Source organism: Brienomyrus brachyistius, chromosome 2 (assembly GCF_023856365.1).
Source record: "Brienomyrus brachyistius isolate T26 chromosome 2, BBRACH_0.4, whole genome shotgun sequence".
Lineage (NCBI taxonomy): Eukaryota > Metazoa > Chordata > Actinopteri > Osteoglossiformes > Mormyridae > Brienomyrus > Brienomyrus brachyistius.
In genome coordinates, this window is record NC_064534.1 from 34652536 (window position 1) to 34673280 (window position 20745).

The 20745-nt window shown below is 48.7% G+C and overlaps 1 protein-coding gene and 29 non-coding genes across 30 annotated transcripts in view; 29 read left to right on the plus strand and 1 right to left on the minus strand.

Moving 5' to 3' along the window:
• The window catches only part of LOC125715668 (uncharacterized), a 416660-nt gene that overhangs the window by 242823 nt on the left and 153092 nt on the right, over window positions 1-20745 (minus strand). The window lies entirely within an intron of this gene.
• trnag-gcc (transfer RNA glycine (anticodon GCC)) lies at window positions 430-500 on the plus strand. Its single transcript has one exon. It is a non-coding gene; the product is annotated as a tRNA-Gly (tRNA).
• trnaq-uug (transfer RNA glutamine (anticodon UUG)) lies at window positions 1062-1133 on the plus strand. Its single transcript has one exon. It is a non-coding gene; the product is annotated as a tRNA-Gln (tRNA).
• On the plus strand, window positions 1820-1890 carry trnag-gcc (transfer RNA glycine (anticodon GCC)). Its single transcript has one exon. It is a non-coding gene; the product is annotated as a tRNA-Gly (tRNA).
• Window positions 2453-2524, plus strand: trnaq-uug (transfer RNA glutamine (anticodon UUG)). Its single transcript has one exon. It is a non-coding gene; the product is annotated as a tRNA-Gln (tRNA).
• On the plus strand, window positions 3211-3281 carry trnag-gcc (transfer RNA glycine (anticodon GCC)). The gene has a single exon. It is a non-coding gene; the product is annotated as a tRNA-Gly (tRNA).
• Window positions 3844-3915, plus strand: trnaq-uug (transfer RNA glutamine (anticodon UUG)). The gene has a single exon. It is a non-coding gene; the product is annotated as a tRNA-Gln (tRNA).
• Window positions 4602-4672, plus strand: trnag-gcc (transfer RNA glycine (anticodon GCC)). The gene has a single exon. It is a non-coding gene; the product is annotated as a tRNA-Gly (tRNA).
• Window positions 5235-5306, plus strand: trnaq-uug (transfer RNA glutamine (anticodon UUG)). Its single transcript has one exon. It is a non-coding gene; the product is annotated as a tRNA-Gln (tRNA).
• On the plus strand, window positions 5993-6063 carry trnag-gcc (transfer RNA glycine (anticodon GCC)). The gene has a single exon. It is a non-coding gene; the product is annotated as a tRNA-Gly (tRNA).
• Window positions 6626-6697, plus strand: trnaq-uug (transfer RNA glutamine (anticodon UUG)). Its single transcript has one exon. It is a non-coding gene; the product is annotated as a tRNA-Gln (tRNA).
• On the plus strand, window positions 7384-7454 carry trnag-gcc (transfer RNA glycine (anticodon GCC)). The gene has a single exon. It is a non-coding gene; the product is annotated as a tRNA-Gly (tRNA).
• On the plus strand, window positions 8016-8087 carry trnaq-uug (transfer RNA glutamine (anticodon UUG)). The gene has a single exon. It is a non-coding gene; the product is annotated as a tRNA-Gln (tRNA).
• On the plus strand, window positions 8774-8844 carry trnag-gcc (transfer RNA glycine (anticodon GCC)). The gene has a single exon. It is a non-coding gene; the product is annotated as a tRNA-Gly (tRNA).
• Window positions 9407-9478, plus strand: trnaq-uug (transfer RNA glutamine (anticodon UUG)). The gene has a single exon. It is a non-coding gene; the product is annotated as a tRNA-Gln (tRNA).
• trnag-gcc (transfer RNA glycine (anticodon GCC)) lies at window positions 10165-10235 on the plus strand. The gene has a single exon. It is a non-coding gene; the product is annotated as a tRNA-Gly (tRNA).
• Window positions 10798-10869, plus strand: trnaq-uug (transfer RNA glutamine (anticodon UUG)). The gene has a single exon. It is a non-coding gene; the product is annotated as a tRNA-Gln (tRNA).
• trnag-gcc (transfer RNA glycine (anticodon GCC)) lies at window positions 11556-11626 on the plus strand. The gene has a single exon. It is a non-coding gene; the product is annotated as a tRNA-Gly (tRNA).
• Window positions 12188-12259, plus strand: trnaq-uug (transfer RNA glutamine (anticodon UUG)). The gene has a single exon. It is a non-coding gene; the product is annotated as a tRNA-Gln (tRNA).
• Window positions 12946-13016, plus strand: trnag-gcc (transfer RNA glycine (anticodon GCC)). Its single transcript has one exon. It is a non-coding gene; the product is annotated as a tRNA-Gly (tRNA).
• On the plus strand, window positions 13579-13650 carry trnaq-uug (transfer RNA glutamine (anticodon UUG)). Its single transcript has one exon. It is a non-coding gene; the product is annotated as a tRNA-Gln (tRNA).
• trnag-gcc (transfer RNA glycine (anticodon GCC)) lies at window positions 14337-14407 on the plus strand. Its single transcript has one exon. It is a non-coding gene; the product is annotated as a tRNA-Gly (tRNA).
• trnag-gcc (transfer RNA glycine (anticodon GCC)) lies at window positions 15728-15798 on the plus strand. Its single transcript has one exon. It is a non-coding gene; the product is annotated as a tRNA-Gly (tRNA).
• On the plus strand, window positions 16361-16432 carry trnaq-uug (transfer RNA glutamine (anticodon UUG)). Its single transcript has one exon. It is a non-coding gene; the product is annotated as a tRNA-Gln (tRNA).
• trnag-gcc (transfer RNA glycine (anticodon GCC)) lies at window positions 17119-17189 on the plus strand. The gene has a single exon. It is a non-coding gene; the product is annotated as a tRNA-Gly (tRNA).
• trnaq-uug (transfer RNA glutamine (anticodon UUG)) lies at window positions 17752-17823 on the plus strand. The gene has a single exon. It is a non-coding gene; the product is annotated as a tRNA-Gln (tRNA).
• On the plus strand, window positions 18510-18580 carry trnag-gcc (transfer RNA glycine (anticodon GCC)). The gene has a single exon. It is a non-coding gene; the product is annotated as a tRNA-Gly (tRNA).
• On the plus strand, window positions 19143-19214 carry trnaq-uug (transfer RNA glutamine (anticodon UUG)). The gene has a single exon. It is a non-coding gene; the product is annotated as a tRNA-Gln (tRNA).
• trnag-gcc (transfer RNA glycine (anticodon GCC)) lies at window positions 19901-19971 on the plus strand. The gene has a single exon. It is a non-coding gene; the product is annotated as a tRNA-Gly (tRNA).
• trnaq-uug (transfer RNA glutamine (anticodon UUG)) lies at window positions 20534-20605 on the plus strand. The gene has a single exon. It is a non-coding gene; the product is annotated as a tRNA-Gln (tRNA).

Consider the following 20745-nt stretch of genomic DNA (forward strand, 5'->3'; position numbering starts at 1 on the left):
ATATGCCACATTCACCTGTGTCGTGGTGAGCGAAAGAAATGGAGGATACACGCATTTCTCTTAGCTGACAATTCTGCAGCAATTGGACTGGCAAAGTATACGTTGACATACACAATTTGCTCAAAGAGCGTAGTAGTTCTTGAAGAAAAATCCAACCCGCGTTGTAAAACCGTGCTGCCTTCTGATGCTCTTTACAACTTTCTGATGGAACTAGCTTTTTTCGAGGCATTTATTGGAAAAGTCGACGGAGTTGTCAAGTATCCCGAAGCAGCACTTCCACTAGAAGGTCCCAGAGTTCTTGTGCTTCAAGCATTTCAATTTATAAATATTCCGTTGATCTTAACAGTTGTGTGAAATGAGGTGTCATCACTCCGTTTCTGCTTTAGGAATTTTTCCGGTCTTTCGGCGGAAAGTCGGTCTCGTGTGTTTGCATTGGTGGTTCAGTGGTAGAATTCTCGCCTGCCACGCGGGAGGCCCGGGTTCGATTCCCGGCCAATGCAAAGCTGCTCTTTTAACCACTGTACACTCAGCGCTGAACTCCAGCTAATTCAGTCTTATCTCAAGACAGGTACTCCACATTTCCGCTCAAACCCTGGCAAGCGGAGCCCTGAGGCTGGCTCATTACAGTTCCCCTAGCTAAAAACTACACAGAGGCATCTCAGCTTCACACTTCTGACCACCTTCTTGCCCATCCTTGCATCTCTGCACTTTCTCACACATTCCACTGTCTGACATATTGTCTTTGTTGAGCAACAGTCTCGTGTTAGCTTGAGAAGAGCCTCTCACCTGACTCGTGTACCGTACTATGGCTTAAAATCGGACACTTTTCATAGCTTGCTGCTGCTTAAGGTCGACGTTCACGGCATGTGGCTCAGGTGGGGAGATGGGCTCCAAAGAAAGAGGCAGAAAACGGCAAGAGTGGAGCTCACGAATGTGCCGGAATAGCTCAGTTGGGAGAGCGTTAGACTGAAGATCTAAAGGTCCCTGGTTCAATCCCGGTTTTGGCAGCACGTGACATGCGTTTTGGAGCTCGTCTCCGCCTGGGTTGCAATGCACCAGCTGGTTCCATGGTGTAATGGTTAGCACTCTGGGCTTTGAATCCAGCGATCCGAGTTCAAATCTCGGTGGGACCTATCATGGGCTCAGTTTTGCGCCCCATGGCGCACTCTGGCTCAAAAACATTTCTTTTGCACTTTTTGCATGTGATGTAGCCGACCTTTTCTGCCGCTTGGCCGGTTAGCCCTGCTGGTTAGAGCGTAGTGCTAATCACGCCAAGGTCATGGGTTTGATCCCCGTACGGGCCGTGCTTTCTCTTTCTCCCGGTTGTGGGAGTGCTTGGAGATCAGAGGTAAAGAAAATGAAAGTGTCAGACGTGATTATAAGAACACAGATATGCCACATTCACCTGTGTCGTGGTGAGCGAAAGAAATGGAGGATACACACATTTCTCTTAGCTGACAATTCTGCAGCAATTGGACTGGCAAAGTATACGTTGACATACACAATTTGCTCAAAGAGCGTAGTAGTTCTTGAAGAAAAATCCAACCCGCGTTGTAAAACCGTGCTGCCTTCTGATGCTCTTTACAACTTTCTGATGGAACTAGCTTTTTTCGAGGCATTTATTGGAAAAGTCGACGGAGTTGTCAAGTATCCCGAAGCAGCACTTCCACTAGAAGGTCCCAGAGTTCTTGTGCTTCAAGCATTTCAATTTATAAATATTCCGTTGATCTTAACAGTTGTGTGAAATGAGCTGTCATCACTCCGTTTCTGCTTTAGGAATTTTTCCGGTCTTTCGGCGGAATGTCGGTCTCGTGTGTTTGCATTGGTGGTTCAGTGGTAGAATTCTCGCCTGCCATGCGGGAGGCCCGGGTTCGATTCCCGGCCAATGCAAAGCTGCTCTTTTAACAACTGTACACTCAGCGCTGAACTCCAGCTGATTCAGTCTTATCTCAAGACAGGTACTCCACATTTCCGCTCAACCCCTGGCAAGCGGATCCCTGAGGCTGGCTCATTACAGTTCCCCTAGCTAAAAACTACACAGAGGCATCTCAGCTTCACACTTCTGACCACCTTCTTGCCCATCCTTGCATCTCTGCACTTTCTCACACATTCCACTGTCTGACATATTGTCTTTGTTGAGCAACAGTCTCGTGTTAGCTTGAGAAGAGCCTCTCACCTGACTCGTGTACCGTACTATGGCTTAAAATCGGACACTTTTCATAGCTTGCTGCTGCTTAAGGTCGACATTCACGGCATGTGGCTCAGGTGGGGAGATGGGCTCCAAAGAAAGAGGCAGAAAACGGCAAGAGTGGAGCTCACGAATGTGCCGGAATAGCTCAGTTGGGAGAGCGTTAGACTGAAGATCTAAAGGTCCCTGGTTCAATCCCGGGTTTTGGCAGCACGTGACATGCGTTTTGGAGCTCGTCTCCGCCTGGGCTGCAATGCACCAGCTGGTTCCATGGTGTAATGGTTAGCACTCTGGGCTTTGAATCCAGCGATCCGAGTTCAAATCTCGGTGGGACCTATCATGGGCTCAGTTTTGCGCCCCATGGCGCACTCTGGCTCAAAAACATTTCTTTTGCACTTTTTGCATGTGATGTAGCCGACCTTTTCTGCCGTTTGGCCGGTTAGCTCAGCTGGTTAGAGCGTGGTGCTAATCACGCCAAGGTCATGGGTTCGATCCCCGTACGGGCCATGCTTTCTCTTTCTCCCGGTGGTGGGAGTGCTTGGAGATCAGAGGTAAAGAAAATGAAAGTGTCAGACGTGATTATAAGAACACAGATATGCCACATTCACCTGTGTCGTGGTGAGCGAAAGAAATGGAGGATACACGCATTTCTCTTAGCTGACAATTCTGCAGCAATTGGACTGGCAAAGTATACGTTGACATACACAATTTGCTCAAAGAGCGTAGTAGTTCTTGAAGAAAAATCCAACCCGCGTTGTAAAACCGTGCTGCCTTCTGATGCTCTTTACAACTTTCTGATGGAACTAGCTTTTTTCGAGGCATTTATTGGAAAAGTCGACGGAGTTGTCAAGTATCCCGAAGCAGCACTTCCACTAGAAGGTCCCAGAGTTCTTGTGCTTCAAGCATTTCAATTTATAAATATTCCGTTGATCTTAACAGTTGTGTGAAATGAGCTGTCATCACTCCGTTTCTGCTTTAGGAATTTTTCCGGTCTTTCGGCGGAATGTCGGTCGCGTGTGTTTGCATTGGTGGTTCAGTGGTAGAATTCTCGCCTGCCACGCGGGAGGCCCGGGTTCGATTCCCGGCCAATGCAAAGCTGCTCTTTTAACCACTGTACACTCAGCGCTGAACTCCAGCTAATTCAGTCTTATCTCAAGACAGGTACTCCACATTTCCGCTCAAACCCTGGCAAGCGGAGCCCTGAGGCTGGCTCATTACAGTTCCCCTAGCTAAAAACTACACAGAGGCATCTCAGCTTCACACTTCTGACCACCTTCTTGCCCATCCTTGCATCTCTGCACTTTCTCACACATTCCACTGTCTGACATATTGTCTTTGTTGAGCAACAGTCTCGTGTTAGCTTGAGAAGAGCCTCTCACCTGACTCGTGTACCGTACTATGGCTTAAAATCGGACACTTTTCATAGCTTGCTGCTGCTTAAGGTCGACATTCACGGCATGTGGCTCAGGTGGGGAGATGGGCTCCAAAGAAAGAGGCAGAAAACGGCAAGAGTGGAGCTCACGAATGTGCCGGAATAGCTCAGTTGGGAGAGCGTTAGACTGAAGATCTAAAGGTCCCTGGTTCAATCCCGGGTTTTGGCAGCACGTGACATGCGTTTTGGAGCTCGTCTCCGCCTGGGCTGCAATGCACCAGCTGGTTCCATGGTGTAATGGTTAGCACTCTGGGCTTTGAATCCAGCGATCCGAGTTCAAATCTCGGTGGGACCTATCATGGGCTCAGTTTTGCGCCCCATGGCGCACTCTGGCTCAAAAACATTTCTTTTGCACTTTTTGCATGTGATGTAGCCGACCTTTTCTGCCGCTTGGCCGGTTAGCCCAGCTGGTTAGAGCGTGGTGCTAATCACGCCAAGGTCATGGGTTCGATCCCCGTACGGGCCGTGCTTTCTCTTTCTCCCGGTGGTGGGAGTGCTTGGAGATCAGAGGTAAAGAAAATGAAAGTGTCAGACGTGATTATAAGAACACAGATATGCCACATTCACCTGTGTCGTGGTGAGCGAAAGAAATGGAGGATACACGCATTTCTCTTAGCTGACAATTCTGCAGCAATTGGACTGGCAAAGTATACGTTGACATACACAATTTGCTCAAAGAGCGTAGTAGTTCTTGAAGAAAAATCCAACCCGCGTTGTAAAACCGTGCTGCCTTCTGATGCTCTTTACAACTTTCTGATGGAACTAGCTTTTTTCGAGGCATTTATTGGAAAAGTCGACGGAGTTGTCAAGTATCCCGAAGCAGCACTTCCACTAGAAGGTCCCAGAGTTCTTGTGCTTCAAGCATTTCAATTTATAAATATTCCGTTGATCTTAACAGTTGTGTGAAATGAGGTGTCATCACTCCGTTTCTGCTTTAGGAATTTTTCCGGTCTTTCGGCGGAAAGTCGGTCTCGTGTGTTTGCATTGGTGGTTCAGTGGTAGAATTCTCGCCTGCCACGCGGGAGGCCCGGGTTCGATTCCCGGCCAATGCAAAGCTGCTCTTTTAACCACTGTACACTCAGCGCTGAACTCCAGCTAATTCAGTCTTATCTCAAGACAGGTACTCCACATTTCCGCTCAAACCCTGGCAAGCGGAGCCCTGAGGCTGGCTCATTACAGTTCCCCTAGCTAAAAACTACACAGAGGCATCTCAGCTTCACACTTCTGACCACCTTCTTGCCCATCCTTGCATCTCTGCACTTTCTCACACATTCCACTGTCTGACATATTGTCTTTGTTGAGCAACAGTCTCGTGTTAGCTTGAGAAGAGCCTCTCACCTGACTCGTGTACCGTACTATGGCTTAAAATCGGACACTTTTCATAGCTTGCTGCTGCTTAAGGTCGACGTTCACGGCATGTGGCTCAGGTGGGGAGATGGGCTCCAAAGAAAGAGGCAGAAAACGGCAAGAGTGGAGCTCACGAATGTGCCGGAATAGCTCAGTTGGGAGAGCGTTAGACTGAAGATCTAAAGGTCCCTGGTTCAATCCCGGGTTTTGGCAGCACGTGACATGCGTTTTGGAGCTCGTCGCCACCTGGGCTGCAATGCACCAGCTGGTTCCATGGTGTAATGGTTAGCACTCTGGGCTTTGAATCCAGCGATCCGAGTTCAAATCTCGGTGGGACCTATCATGGGCTCAGTTTTGCGCCCCGTGGCGCACTCTGGCTCAAAAACATTTCTTTTGCACTTTTTGCATGTGATGTAGCCGACCTTTTCTGCCGTTTGGCCGGTTAGCTCAGCTGGTTAGAGCGTGGTGCTAATCACGCCAAGGTCATGGGTTCGATCCCCGTACGGGCCATGCTTTCTCTTTCTCCCGGTGGTGGGAGTGCTTGGAGATCAGAGGTAAAGAAAATGAAAGTGTCAGACGTGATTATAAGAACACAGATATGCCACATTCACCTGTGTCGTGGTGAGCGAAAGAAATGGAGGATACACGCATTTCTCTTAGCTGACAATTCTGCAGCAATTGGACTGGCAAAGTATACGTTGACATACACAATTTGCTCAAAGAGCGTAGTAGTTCTTGAAGAAAAATCCAACCCGCGTTGTAAAACCGTGCTGCCTTCTGATGCTCTTTACAACTTTCTGATGGAACTAGCTTTTTTCGAGGCATTTATTGGAAAAGTCGACGGAGTTGTCAAGTATCCCGAAGCAGCACTTCCACTAGAAGGTCCCAGAGTTCTTGTGCTTCAAGCATTTCAATTTATAAATATTCCGTTGATCTTAACAGTTGTGTGAAATGAGCTGTCATCACTCCGTTTCTGCTTTAGGAATTTTTCCGGTCTTTCGGCGGAATGTCGGTCGCGTGTGTTTGCATTGGTGGTTCAGTGGTAGAATTCTCGCCTGCCACGCGGGAGGCCCGGGTTCGATTCCCGGCCAATGCAAAGCTGCTCTTTTAACCACTGTACACTCAGCGCTGAACTCCAGCTAATTCAGTCTTATCTCAAGACAGGTACTCCACATTTCCGCTCAAACCCTGGCAAGCGGAGCCCTGAGGCTGGCTCATTACAGTTCCCCTAGCTAAAAACTACACAGAGGCATCTCAGCTTCACACTTCTGACCACCTTCTTGCCCATCCTTGCATCTCTGCACTTTCTCACACATTCCACTGTCTGACATATTGTCTTTGTTGAGCAACAGTCTCGTGTTAGCTTGAGAAGAGCCTCTCACCTGACTCGTGTACCGTACTATGGCTTAAAATCGGACACTTTTCATAGCTTGCTGCTGCTTAAGGTCGACATTCACGGCATGTGGCTCAGGTGGGGAGATGGGCTCCAAAGAAAGAGGCAGAAAACGGCAAGAGTGGAGCTCACGAATGTGCCGGAATAGCTCAGTTGGGAGAGCGTTAGACTGAAGATCTAAAGGTCCCTGGTTCAATCCCGGGTTTTGGCAGCACGTGACATGCGTTTTGGAGCTCGTCTCCGCCTGGGCTGCAATGCACCAGCTGGTTCCATGGTGTAATGGTTAGCACTCTGGGCTTTGAATCCAGCGATCCGAGTTCAAATCTCGGTGGGACCTATCATGGGCTCAGTTTTGCGCCCCATGGCGCACTCTGGCTCAAAAACATTTCTTTTGCACTTTTTGCATGTGATGTAGCCGACCTTTTCTGCCGCTTGGCCGGTTAGCCCAGCTGGTTAGAGCGTGGTGCTAATCACGCCAAGGTCATGGGTTCGATCCCCGTACGGGCCGTGCTTTCTCTTTCTCCCGGTGGTGGGAGTGCTTGGAGATCAGAGGTAAAGAAAATGAAAGTGTCAGACGTGATTATAAGAACACAGATATGCCACATTCACCTGTGTCGTGGTGAGCGAAAGAAATGGAGGATACACGCATTTCTCTTAGCTGACAATTCTGCAGCAATTGGACTGGCAAAGTATACGTTGACATACACAATTTGCTCAAAGAGCGTAGTAGTTCTTGAAGAAAAATCCAACCCGCGTTGTAAAACCGTGCTGCCTTCTGATGCTCTTTACAACTTTCTGATGGAACTAGCTTTTTTCGAGGCATTTATTGGAAAAGTCGACGGAGTTGTCAAGTATCCCGAAGCAGCACTTCCACTAGAAGGTCCCAGAGTTCTTGTGCTTCAAGCATTTCAATTTATAAATATTCCGTTGATCTTAACAGTTGTGTGAAATGAGGTGTCATCACTCCGTTTCTGCTTTAGGAATTTTTCCGGTCTTTCGGCGGAAAGTCGGTCTCGTGTGTTTGCATTGGTGGTTCAGTGGTAGAATTCTCGCCTGCCACGCGGGAGGCCCGGGTTCGATTCCCGGCCAATGCAAAGCTGCTCTTTTAACCACTGTACACTCAGCGCTGAACTCCAGCTAATTCAGTCTTATCTCAAGACAGGTACTCCACATTTCCGCTCAAACCCTGGCAAGCGGAGCCCTGAGGCTGGCTCATTACAGTTCCCCTAGCTAAAAACTACACAGAGGCATCTCAGCTTCACACTTCTGACCACCTTCTTGCCCATCCTTGCATCTCTGCACTTTCTCACACATTCCACTGTCTGACATATTGTCTTTGTTGAGCAACAGTCTCGTGTTAGCTTGAGAAGAGCCTCTCACCTGACTCGTGTACCGTACTATGGCTTAAAATCGGACACTTTTCATAGCTTGCTGCTGCTTAAGGTCGACGTTCACGGCATGTGGCTCAGGTGGGGAGATGGGCTCCAAAGAAAGAGGCAGAAAACGGCAAGAGTGGAGCTCACGAATGTGCCGGAATAGCTCAGTTGGGAGAGCGTTAGACTGAAGATCTAAAGGTCCCTGGTTCAATCCCGGTTTTGGCAGCACGTGACATGCGTTTTGGAGCTCGTCTCCGCCTGGGTTGCAATGCACCAGCTGGTTCCATGGTGTAATGGTTAGCACTCTGGGCTTTGAATCCAGCGATCCGAGTTCAAATCTCGGTGGGACCTATCATGGGCTCAGTTTTGCGCCCCATGGCGCACTCTGGCTCAAAAACATTTCTTTTGCACTTTTTGCATGTGATGTAGCCGACCTTTTCTGCCGCTTGGCCGGTTAGCCCTGCTGGTTAGAGCGTAGTGCTAATCACGCCAAGGTCATGGGTTCGATCCCCGTACGGGCCGTGCTTTCTCTTTCTCCCGGTTGTGGGAGTGCTTGGAGATCAGAGGTAAAGAAAATGAAAGTGTCAGACGTGATTATAAGAACACAGATATGCCACATTCACCTGTGTCGTGGTGAGCGAAAGAAATGGAGGATACACGCATTTCTCTTAGCTGACAATTCTGCAGCAATTGGACTGGCAAAGTATATGTTGACATACACAATTTGCTCAAAGAGCGTAGTAGTTCTTGAAGAAAAATCCAACCCACGTTGTAAAACCGTGCTGCCTTCTGATGCTCTTTACAACTTTCTGATGGAACTAGCTTTTTTCGAGGCATTTATTGGAAAAGTCGACGGAGTTGTCAAGTATCCCGAAGCAGCACTTCCACTAGAAGGTCCCAGAGTTCTTGTGCTTCAAGCATTTCAATTTATAAATATTCCGTTGATCTTAACAGTTGTGTGAAATGAGCTGTCATCACTCCGTTTCTGCTTTAGGAATTTTTCCGGTCTTTCGGCGGAAAGTCGGTCTCGTGTGTTTGCATTGGTGGTTCAGTGGTAGAATTCTCGCCTGCCACGCGGGAGGCCCGGGTTCGATTCCCGGCCAATGCAAAGCTGCTCTTTTAACAACTGTACACTCAGCGCTGAACTCTAGCTAATTCAGTCTTATCTCAAGACAGGTACTCCACATTTCCGCTCAACCCCTGGCAAGCGGATCCCTGAGGCTGGCTCATTACAGTTCCCCTAGCTAAAAACTACACAGAGGCATCTCAGCTTCACACTTCTGACCACCTTCTTGCCCATCCTTGCATCTCTGCACTTTCTCACACATTCCACTGTCTGACATATTGTCTTTGTTGAGCAACAGTCTCGTGTTAGCTTGAGAAGAGCCTCTCACCTGACTCGTGTACCGTACTATGGCTTAAAATCGGACACTTTTCATAGCTTGCTGCTGCTTAAGGTCGACATTCACGGCATGTGGCTCAGGTGGGGAGATGGGCTCCAAAGAAAGAGGCAGAAAACGGCAAGAGTGGAGCTCACGAATGTGCCGGAATAGCTCAGTTGGGAGAGCGTTAGACTGAAGATCTAAAGGTCCCTGGTTCAATCCCGGGTTTTGGCAGCACGTGACATGCGTTTTGGAGCTCGTCTCCGCCTGGGCTGCAATGCACCAGCTGGTTCCATGGTGTAATGGTTAGCACTCTGGGCTTTGAATCCAGCGATCCGAGTTCAAATCTCGGTGGGACCTATCATGGGCTCAGTTTTGCGCCCCATGGCGCACTCTGGCTCAAAAACATTTCTTTTGCACTTTTTGCATGTGATGTAGCCGACCTTTTCTGCCGCTTGGCCGGTTAGCTCAGCTGGTTAGAGCGTGGTGCTAATCACGCCAAGGTCATGGGTTCGATCCCCGTACGGGCCATGCTTTCTCTTTCTCCCGGTGGTGGGAGTGCTTGGAGATCAGAGGTAAAGAAAATGAAAGTGTCAGACGTGATTATAAGAACACAGATATGCCACATTCACCTGTGTCGTGGTGAGCGAAAGAAATGGAGGATACACGCATTTCTCTTAGCTGACAATTCTGCAGCAATTGGACTGGCAAAGTATACGTTGACATACACAATTTGCTCAAAGAGCGTAGTAGTTCTTGAAGAAAAATCCAACCCGCGTTGTAAAACCGTGCTGCCTTCTGATGCTCTTTACAACTTTCTGATGGAACTAGCTTTTTTCGAGGCATTTATTGGAAAAGTCGACGGAGTTGTCAAGTATCCCGAAGCAGCACTTCCACTAGAAGGTCCCAGAGTTCTTGTGCTTCAAGCATTTCAATTTATAAATATTCCGTTGATCTTAACAGTTGTGTGAAATGAGCTGTCATCACTCCGTTTCTGCTTTAGGAATTTTTCCGGTCTTTCGGCGGAATGTCGGTCTCGTGTGTTTGCATTGGTGGTTCAGTGGTAGAATTCTCGCCTGCCATGCGGGAGGCCCGGGTTCGATTCCCGGCCAATGCAAAGCTGCTCTTTTAACAACTGTACACTCAGCGCTGAACTCCAGCTGATTCAGTCTTATCTCAAGACAGGTACTCCACATTTCCGCTCAACCCCTGGCAAGCGGATCCCTGAGGCTGGCTCATTACAGTTCCCCTAGCTAAAAACTACACAGAGGCATCTCAGCTTCACACTTCTGACCACCTTCTTGCCCATCCTTGCATCTCTGCACTTTCTCACACATTCCACTGTCTGACATATTGTCTTTGTTGAGCAACAGTCTCGTGTTAGCTTGAGAAGAGCCTCTCACCTGACTCGTGTACCGTACTATGGCTTAAAATCGGACACTTTTCATAGCTTGCTGCTGCTTAAGGTCGACATTCACGGCATGTGGCTCAGGTGGGGAGATGGGCTCCAAAGAAAGAGGCAGAAAACGGCAAGAGTGGAGCTCACGAATGTGCCGGAATAGCTCAGTTGGGAGAGCGTTAGACTGAAGATCTAAAGGTCCCTGGTTCAATCCCGGGTTTTGGCAGCACGTGACATGCGTTTTGGAGCTCGTCTCCGCCTGGGCTGCAATGCACCAGCTGGTTCCATGGTGTAATGGTTAGCACTCTGGGCTTTGAATCCAGCGATCCGAGTTCAAATCTCGGTGGGACCTATCATGGGCTCAGTTTTGCGCCCCATGGCGCACTCTGGCTCAAAAACATTTCTTTTGCACTTTTTGCATGTGATGTAGCCGACCTTTTCTGCCGTTTGGCCGGTTAGCTCAGCTGGTTAGAGCGTGGTGCTAATCACGCCAAGGTCATGGGTTCGATCCCCGTACGGGCCATGCTTTCTCTTTCTCCCGGTGGTGGGAGTGCTTGGAGATCAGAGGTAAAGAAAATGAAAGTGTCAGACGTGATTATAAGAACACAGATATGCCACATTCACCTGTGTCGTGGTGAGCGAAAGAAATGGAGGATACACGCATTTCTCTTAGCTGACAATTCTGCAGCAATTGGACTGGCAAAGTATACGTTGACATACACAATTTGCTCAAAGAGCGTAGTAGTTCTTGAAGAAAAATCCAACCCGCGTTGTAAAACCGTGCTGCCTTCTGATGCTCTTTACAACTTTCTGATGGAACTAGCTTTTTTCGAGGCATTTATTGGAAAAGTCGACGGAGTTGTCAAGTATCCCGAAGCAGCACTTCCACTAGAAGGTCCCAGAGTTCTTGTGCTTCAAGCATTTCAATTTATAAATATTCCGTTGATCTTAACAGTTGTGTGAAATGAGCTGTCATCACTCCGTTTCTGCTTTAGGAATTTTTCCGGTCTTTCGGCGGAATGTCGGTCGCGTGTGTTTGCATTGGTGGTTCAGTGGTAGAATTCTCGCCTGCCACGCGGGAGGCCCGGGTTCGATTCCCGGCCAATGCAAAGCTGCTCTTTTAACCACTGTACACTCAGCGCTGAACTCCAGCTAATTCAGTCTTATCTCAAGACAGGTACTCCACATTTCCGCTCAAACCCTGGCAAGCGGAGCCCTGAGGCTGGCTCATTACAGTTCCCCTAGCTAAAAACTACACAGAGGCATCTCAGCTTCACACTTCTGACCACCTTCTTGCCCATCCTTGCATCTCTGCACTTTCTCACACATTCCACTGTCTGACATATTGTCTTTGTTGAGCAACAGTCTCGTGTTAGCTTGAGAAGAGCCTCTCACCTGACTCGTGTACCGTACTATGGCTTAAAATCGGACACTTTTCATAGCTTGCTGCTGCTTAAGGTCGACGTTCACGGCATGTGGCTCAGGTGGGGAGATGGGCTCCAAAGAAAGAGGCAGAAAACGGCAAGAGTGGAGCTCACGAATGTGCCGGAATAGCTCAGTTGGGAGAGCGTTAGACTGAAGATCTAAAGGTCCCTGGTTCAATCCCGGTTTTGGCAGCACGTGACATGCGTTTTGGAGCTCGTCTCCGCCTGGGTTGCAATGCACCAGCTGGTTCCATGGTGTAATGGTTAGCACTCTGGGCTTTGAATCCAGCGATCCGAGTTCAAATCTCGGTGGGACCTATCATGGGCTCAGTTTTGCGCCCCATGGCGCACTCTGGCTCAAAAACATTTCTTTTGCACTTTTTGCATGTGATGTAGCCGACCTTTTCTGCCGCTTGGCCGGTTAGCCCTGCTGGTTAGAGCGTAGTGCTAATCACGCCAAGGTCATGGGTTCGATCCCCGTACGGGCCGTGCTTTCTCTTTCTCCCGGTTGTGGGAGTGCTTGGAGATCAGAGGTAAAGAAAATGAAAGTGTCAGACGTGATTATAAGAACACAGATATGCCACATTCACCTGTGTCGTGGTGAGCGAAAGAAATGGAGGATACACGCATTTCTCTTAGCTGACAATTCTGCAGCAATTGGACTGGCAAAGTATATGTTGACATACACAATTTGCTCAAAGAGCGTAGTAGTTCTTGAAGAAAAATCCAACCCACGTTGTAAAACCGTGCTGCCTTCTGATGCTCTTTACAACTTTCTGATGGAACTAGCTTTTTTCGAGGCATTTATTGGAAAAGTCGACGGAGTTGTCAAGTATCCCGAAGCAGCACTTCCACTAGAAGGTCCCAGAGTTCTTGTGCTTCAAGCATTTCAATTTATAAATATTCCGTTGATCTTAACAGTTGTGTGAAATGAGCTGTCATCACTCCGTTTCTGCTTTAGGAATTTTTCCGGTCTTTCGGCGGAAAGTCGGTCTCGTGTGTTTGCATTGGTGGTTCAGTGGTAGAATTCTCGCCTGCCACGCGGGAGGCCCGGGTTCGATTCCCGGCCAATGCAAAGCTGCTCTTTTAACAACTGTACACTCAGCGCTGAACTCTAGCTAATTCAGTCTTATCTCAAGACAGGTACTCCACATTTCCGCTCAACCCCTGGCAAGCGGATCCCTGAGGCTGGCTCATTACAGTTCCCCTAGCTAAAAACTACACAGAGGCATCTCAGCTTCACACTTCTGACCACCTTCTTGCCCATCCTTGCATCTCTGCACTTTCTCACACATTCCACTGTCTGACATATTGTCTTTGTTGAGCAACAGTCTCGTGTTAGCTTGAGAAGAGCCTCTCACCTGACTCGTGTACCGTACTATGGCTTAAAATCGGACACTTTTCATAGCTTGCTGCTGCTTAAGGTCGACATTCACGGCATGTGGCTCAGGTGGGGAGATGGGCTCCAAAGAAAGAGGCAGAAAACGGCAAGAGTGGAGCTCACGAATGTGCCGGAATAGCTCAGTTGGGAGAGCGTTAGACTGAAGATCTAAAGGTCCCTGGTTCAATCCCGGGTTTTGGCAGCACGTGACATGCGTTTTGGAGCTCGTCTCCGCCTGGGCTGCAATGCACCAGCTGGTTCCATGGTGTAATGGTTAGCACTCTGGGCTTTGAATCCAGCGATCCGAGTTCAAATCTCGGTGGGACCTATCATGGGCTCAGTTTTGCGCCCCATGGCGCACTCTGGCTCAAAAACATTTCTTTTGCACTTTTTGCATGTGATGTAGCCGACCTTTTCTGCCGCTTGGCCGGTTAGCTCAGCTGGTTAGAGCGTGGTGCTAATCACGCCAAGGTCATGGGTTCGATCCCCGTACGGGCCATGCTTTCTCTTTCTCCCGGTGGTGGGAGTGCTTGGAGATCAGAGGTAAAGAAAATGAAAGTGTCAGACGTGATTATAAGAACACAGATATGCCACATTCACCTGTGTCGTGGTGAGCGAAAGAAATGGAGGATACACGCATTTCTCTTAGCTGACAATTCTGCAGCAATTGGACTGGCAAAGTATACGTTGACATACACAATTTGCTCAAAGAGCGTAGTAGTTCTTGAAGAAAAATCCAACCCGCGTTGTAAAACCGTGCTGCCTTCTGATGCTCTTTACAACTTTCTGATGGAACTAGCTTTTTTCGAGGCATTTATTGGAAAAGTCGACGGAGTTGTCAAGTATCCCGAAGCAGCACTTCCACTAGAAGGTCCCAGAGTTCTTGTGCTTCAAGCATTTCTATTTATAAATATTCCGTTGATCTTAACAGTTGTGTGAAATGAGCTGTCATCACTCCGTTTCTGCTTTAGGAATTTTTCCGGTCTTTCGGCGGAAAGTCGGTCTCGTGTGTTTGCATTGGTGGTTCAGTGGTAGAATTCTCGCCTGCCACGCGGGAGGCCCGGGTTCGATTCCCGGCCAATGCAAAGCTGCTCTTTTAACAACTGTACACTCAGCGCTGAACTCCAGCTAATTCAGTCTTATCTCAAGACAGGTACTCCACATTTCCGCTCAACCCCTGGCAAGCGGAGCCCTGAGGCTGGCTCATTACAGTTCCCCTAGCTAAAAACTACACAGAGGCATCTCAGCTTCACACTTCTGACCACCTTCTTGCCCATCCTTGCATCTCTGCACTTTCTCACACATTCCACTGTCTGACATATTGTCTTTGTTGAGCAACAGTCTCGTGTTAGCTTGAGAAGAGCCTCTCACCTGACTCGTGTACCGTACTATGGCTTAAAATCGGACACTTTTCATAGCTTGCTGCTGCTTAAGGTCGACGTTCACGGCATGTGGCTCAGGTGGGGAGATGGGCTCCAAAGAAAGAGGCAGAAAACGGCAAGAGTGGAGCTCACGAATGTGCCGGAATAGCTCAGTTGGGAGAGCGTTAGACTGAAGATCTAAAGGTCCCTGGTTCAATCCCGGGTTTTGGCAGCACGTGACATGCGTTTTGGAGCTCGTCTCCGCCTGGGCTGCAATGCACCAGCTGGTTCCATGGTGTAATGGTTAGCACTCTGGGCTTTAAATCCAGCGATCCGAGTTCAAATCTCGGTGGGACCTATCATAGGCTCAGTTTTGCGCCCCATGGCGCACTCTGGCTCAAAAACATTTCTTTTGCACTTTTTGCATGTGATGTAGCCAACCTTTTCTGCCGCTTGGCCGGTTAGCTCAGCTGGTTGGAGCGTGGTGCTAATCACGCCAAGGTCATGGGTTCGATCCCCGTACGGGCCATGCTTTCTCTTTCTCCCGGTGGTGGGAGTGCTTGGAGATCAGAGGTAAAGAAAATGAAAGTGTCAGACGTGATTATAAGAACACAGATATGCCACATTCACCTGTGTCGTGGTGAGTGAAAGAAATGGAGGATACACACATTTCTCTTAGCTGACAATTCTGCAGCAATTGGACTGGCAAAGTATACGTTGACATACACAATTTGCTCAAAGAGCGTAGTAGTTCTTGAAGAAAAATCCAACCCGCGTTGTAAAACCGTGCTGCCTTCTGATGCTCTTTACAACTTTCTGATGGAACTAGCTTTTTTCGAGGCATTTATTGGAAAAGTCGACGGAGTTGTCAAGTATCCCGAAGCAGCACTTCCACTAGAAGGTCCCAGAGTTCTTGTGCTTCAAGCATTTCAATTTATAAATATTCCGTTGATCTTAACAGTTGTGTGAAATGAGCTGTCATCACTCCGTTTCTGCTTTAGGAATTTTTCCGGTCTTTCGGCGGAATGTCGGTCTCGTGTGTTTGCATTGGTGGTTCAGTGGTAGAATTCTCGCCTGCCATGCGGGAGGCCCGGGTTCGATTCCCGGCCAATGCAAAGCTGCTCTTTTAACGACTGTACACTCAGCGCTGAACTCCAGCTAATTCAGTCTTATCTCAAGACAGGTACTCCACATTTCCGCTCAACCCCTGGCAAGCGGATCCCTGAGGCTGGCTCATTACAGTTCCCCTAGCTAAAAACTACACAGAGGCATCTCAGCTTCACACTTCTGACCACCTTCTTGCCCATCCTTGCATCTCTGCACTTTCTCACACATTCCACTGTCTGACATATTGTCTTTGTTGAGCAACAGTCTCGTGTTAGCTTGAGAAGAGCCTCTCACCTGACTCGTGTACCGTACTATGGCTTAAAATCGGACACTTTTCATAGCTTGCTGCTGCTTAAGGTCGACGTTCACGGCATGTGGCTCAGGTGGGGAGATGGGCTCCAAAGAAAGAGGCAGAAAACGGCAAGAGTGGAGCTCACGAATGTGCCGGAATAGCTCAGTTGGGAGAGCGTTAGACTGAAGATCTAAAGGTCCCTGGTTCAATCCCGCGTTTTGGCAGCACGTGACATGCGTTTTGGAGCTCGTCTCCGCCTGGGCTGCAATGCACCAGCTGGTTCCATGGTGTAATGGTTAGCACTCTGGGCTTTGAATCCAGCGATCCGAGTTCAAATCTCGGTGGGACCTATCATGGGCTCAGTTTTGCGCCCCATGGCGCACTCTGGCTCAAAAACATTTCTTTTGCACTTTTTGCATGTGATGTAGCCGACCTTTTCTGCCGCTTGGCCGGTTAGCCCAGCTGGTTAGAGCGTGGTGCTAATCACGCCAAGGTCATGGGTTCGATCCCCGTACGGGCCGTGCTTTCTCTTTCTCCCGGTGGTGGGAGTGCTTGGAGATCAGAGGTAAAGAAAATGAAAGTGTCAGACGTGATTATAAGAACACAGATATGCCACATTCACCTGTGTCGTGGTGAGCGAAAGAAATGGAGGATACACGCATTTCTCTTAGCTGACAATTCTGCAGCAATTGGACTGGCAAAGTATACGTTGACATACACAATTTGCTCAAAGAGCGTAGTAGTTCTTGAAGAAAAATCCAACCCGCGTTGTAAAACCGTGCTGCCTTCTGATGCTCTTTACAACTTTCTGATGGAACTAGCTTTTTTCGAGGCATTTATTGGAAAAGTCGACGGAGTTGTCAAGTATCCCGAAGCAGCACTTCCACTAGAAGGTCCCAGAGTTCTTGTGCTTCAAGCATTTCAATTTATAAATATTCCGTTGATCTTAACAGTTGTGTGAAATGAGGTGTCATCACTCCGTTTCTGCTTTAGGAATTTTTCCGGTCTTTCGGCGGAAAGTCGGTCTCGTGTGTTTGCATTGGTGGTTCAGTGGTAGAATTCTCGCCTGCCACGCGGGAGGCCCGGGTTCGATTCCCGGCCAATGCAAAGCTGCTCTTTTAACCACTGTACACTCAGCGCTGAACTCCAGCTAATTCAGTCTTATCTCAAGACAGGTACTCCACATTTCCGCTCAAACCCTGGCAAGCGGAGCCCTGAGGCTGGCTCATTACAGTTCCCCTAGCTAAAAACTACACAGAGGCATCTCAGCTTCACACTTCTGACCACCTTCTTGCCCATCCTTGCATCTCTGCACTTTCTCACACATTCCACTGTCTGACATATTGTCTTTGTTGAGCAACAGTCTCGTGTTAGCTTGAGAAGAGCCTCTCACCTGACTCGTGTACCGTACTATGGCTTAAAATCGGACACTTTTCATAGCTTGCTGCTGCTTAAGGTCGACGTTCACGGCATGTGGCTCAGGTGGGGAGATGGGCTCCAAAGAAAGAGGCAGAAAACGGCAAGAGTGGAGCTCACGAATGTGCCGGAATAGCTCAGTTGGGAGAGCGTTAGACTGAAGATCTAAAGGTCCCTGGTTCAATCCCGCGTTTTGGCAGCACGTGACATGCGTTTTGGAGCTCGTCTCCGCCTGGGCTGCAATGCACCAGCTGGTTCCATGGTGTAATGGTTAGCACTCTGGGCTTTGAATCCAGCGATCCGAGTTCAAATCTCGGTGGGACCTATCATGGGCTCAGTTTTGCGCCCCATGGCGCACTCTGGCTCAAAAACATTTCTTTTGCACTTTTTGCATGTGATGTAGCCGACCTTTTCTGCCGCTTGGCCGGTTAGCTCAGCTGGTTAGAGCGTGGTGCTAATCACGCCAAGGTCATGGGTTCGATCCCCGTACGGGCCATGCTTTCTCTTTCTCCCGGTGGTGGGAGTGCTTGGAGATCAGAGGTAAAGAAAATGAAAGTGTCAGACGTGATTATAAGAACACAGATATGCCACATTCACCTGTGTCGTGGTGAGCGAAAGAAATGGAGGATACACGCATTTCTCTTAGCTGACAATTCTGCAGCAATTGGACTGGCAAAGTATACGTTGACATACACAATTTGCTCAAAGAGCGTAGTAGTTCTTGAAGAAAAATCCAACCCGCGTTGTAAAACCGTGCTGCCTTCTGATGCTCTTTACAACTTTCTGATGGAACTAGCTTTTTTCGAGGCATTTATTGGAAAAGTCGACGGAGTTGTCAAGTATCCCGAAGCAGCACTTCCACTAGAAGGTCCCAGAGTTCTTGTGCTTCAAGCATTTCAATTTATAAATATTCCGTTGATCTTAACAGTTGTGTGAAATGAGCTGTCATCACTCCGTTTCTGCTTTAGGAATTTTTCCGGTCTTTCGGCGGAATGTCGGTCTCGTGTGTTTGCATTGGTGGTTCAGTGGTAGAATTCTCGCCTGCCACGCGGGAGGCCCGGGTTCGATTCCCGGCCAATGCAAAGCTGCTCTTTTAACGACTGTACACTCAGCGCTGAACTCCAGCTAATTCAGTCTTATCTCAAGACAGGTACTCCACATTTCCGCTCAACCCCTGGCAAGCGGATCCCTGAGGCTGGCTCATTACAGTTCCCCTAGCTAAAAACTACACAGAGGCATCTCAGCTTCACACTTCTGACCACCTTCTTGCCCATCCTTGCATCTCTGCACTTTCTCACACATTCCACTGTCTGACATATTGTCTTTGTTGAGCAACAGTCTCGTGTTAGCTTGAGAAGAGCCTCTCACCTGACTCGTGTACCGTACTATGGCTTAAAATCGGACACTTTTCATAGCTTGCTGCTGCTTAAGGTCGACGTTCACGGCATGTGGCTCAGGTGGGGAGATGGGCTCCAAAGAAAGAGGCAGAAAACGGCAAGAGTGGAGCTCACGAATGTGCCGGAATAGCTCAGTTGGGAGAGCGTTAGACTGAAGATCTAAAGGTCCCTGGTTCAATCCCGGGTTTTGGCAGCACGTGACATGCGTTTTGGAGCTCGTCTCCGCCTGGGCTGCAATGCACCAGCTGGTTCCATGGTGTAATGGTTAGCACTCTGGGCTTTGAATCCAGCGATCCGAGTTCAAATCTCGGTGGGACCTATCATGGGCTCAGTTTTGCGCCCCATGGCGCACTCTGGCTCAAAAACATTTCTTTTGCACTTTTTGCATGTGATGTAGCCGACCTTTTCTGCCGCTTGGCCGGTTAGCTCAGCTGGTTAGAGCGTGGTGCTAATCACGCCAAGGTCATGGGTTCGATCCCCGTACGGGCCATGCTTTCTCTTTCTCCCGGTGGTGGGAGTGCTTGGAGATCAGAGGTAAAGAAAATGAAAGTGTCAGACGTGATTATAAGAACACAGATATGCCACATTCACCTGTGTCGTGGTGAGCGAAAGAAATGGAGGATACACGCATTTCTCCTAGCTGACAATTCTGCAGCAATTGGACTGGCAAAGTATACGTTGACATACACAATTTGCTCAAAGAGCGTAGTAGTTCTTGAAGAAAAATCCAACCCGCGTTGTAAAACCGTGCTGCCTTCTGATGCTCTTTACAACTTTCTGATGGAACTAGCTTTTTTCGAGGCATTTATTGGAAAAGTCGACGGAGTTGTCAAGTATCCCGAAGCAGCACTTCCACTAGAAGGTCCCAGAGTTCTTGTGCTTCAAGCATTTCAATTTATAAATATTCCGTTGATCTTAACAGTTGTGTGAAATGAGCTGTCATCACTCCGTTTCTGCTTTAGGAATTTTTCCGGTCTTTCGGCGGAAAGTCGGTCTCGTGTGTTTGCATTGGTGGTTCAGTGGTAGAATTCTCGCCTGCCACGCGGGAGGCCCGGGTTCGATTCCCGGCCAATGCAAAGCTGCTCTTTTAACGACTGTACACTCAGCGCTGAACTCCAGCTAATTCAGTCTTATCTCAAGACAGGTACTCCACATTTCCGCTCAACCCCTGGCAAGCGGAGCCCTGAGGCTGGCTCATTACAGTTCCCCTAGCTAAAAACTACACAGAGGCATCTCAGCTTCACACTTCTGACCACCTTCTTGCCCATCCTTGCATCTCTGCACTTTCTCACACATTCCACTGTCTGACATATTGTCTTTGTTGAGCAACAGTCTCGTGTTAGCTTGAGAAGAGCCTCTCACCTGACTCGTGTACCGTACTATGGCTTAAAATCGGACACTTTTCATAGCTTGCTGCTGCTTAAGGTCGACATTCACGGCATGTGGCTCAGGTGGGGAGATGGGCTCCAAAGAAAGAGGCAGAAAACGGCAAGAGTGGAGCTCACGAATGTGCCGGAATAGCTCAGTTGGGAGAGCGTTAGACTGAAGATCTAAAGGTCCCTGGTTCAATCCCGGGTTTTGGCAGCACGTGACATGCGTTTTGGATCTCGTCTCCACCTGGGCTGCAATGCAACAGCTGGTTCCATGGTGTAATGGTTAGCACTCTGGGCTTTGAATCCAGCGATCCGAGTTCAAATCTCGGTGGGACCTATCATGGGCTCAGTTTTGCGCCCCATGGCGCACTCTGGCTCAAAAACATTTCTTTTGCACTTTTTGCATGTGATGTAGCCGACCTTTTCTGCCGCTTGGCCGGTTAGCTCAGCTGGTTAGAGCGTGGTGCTAATCACGCC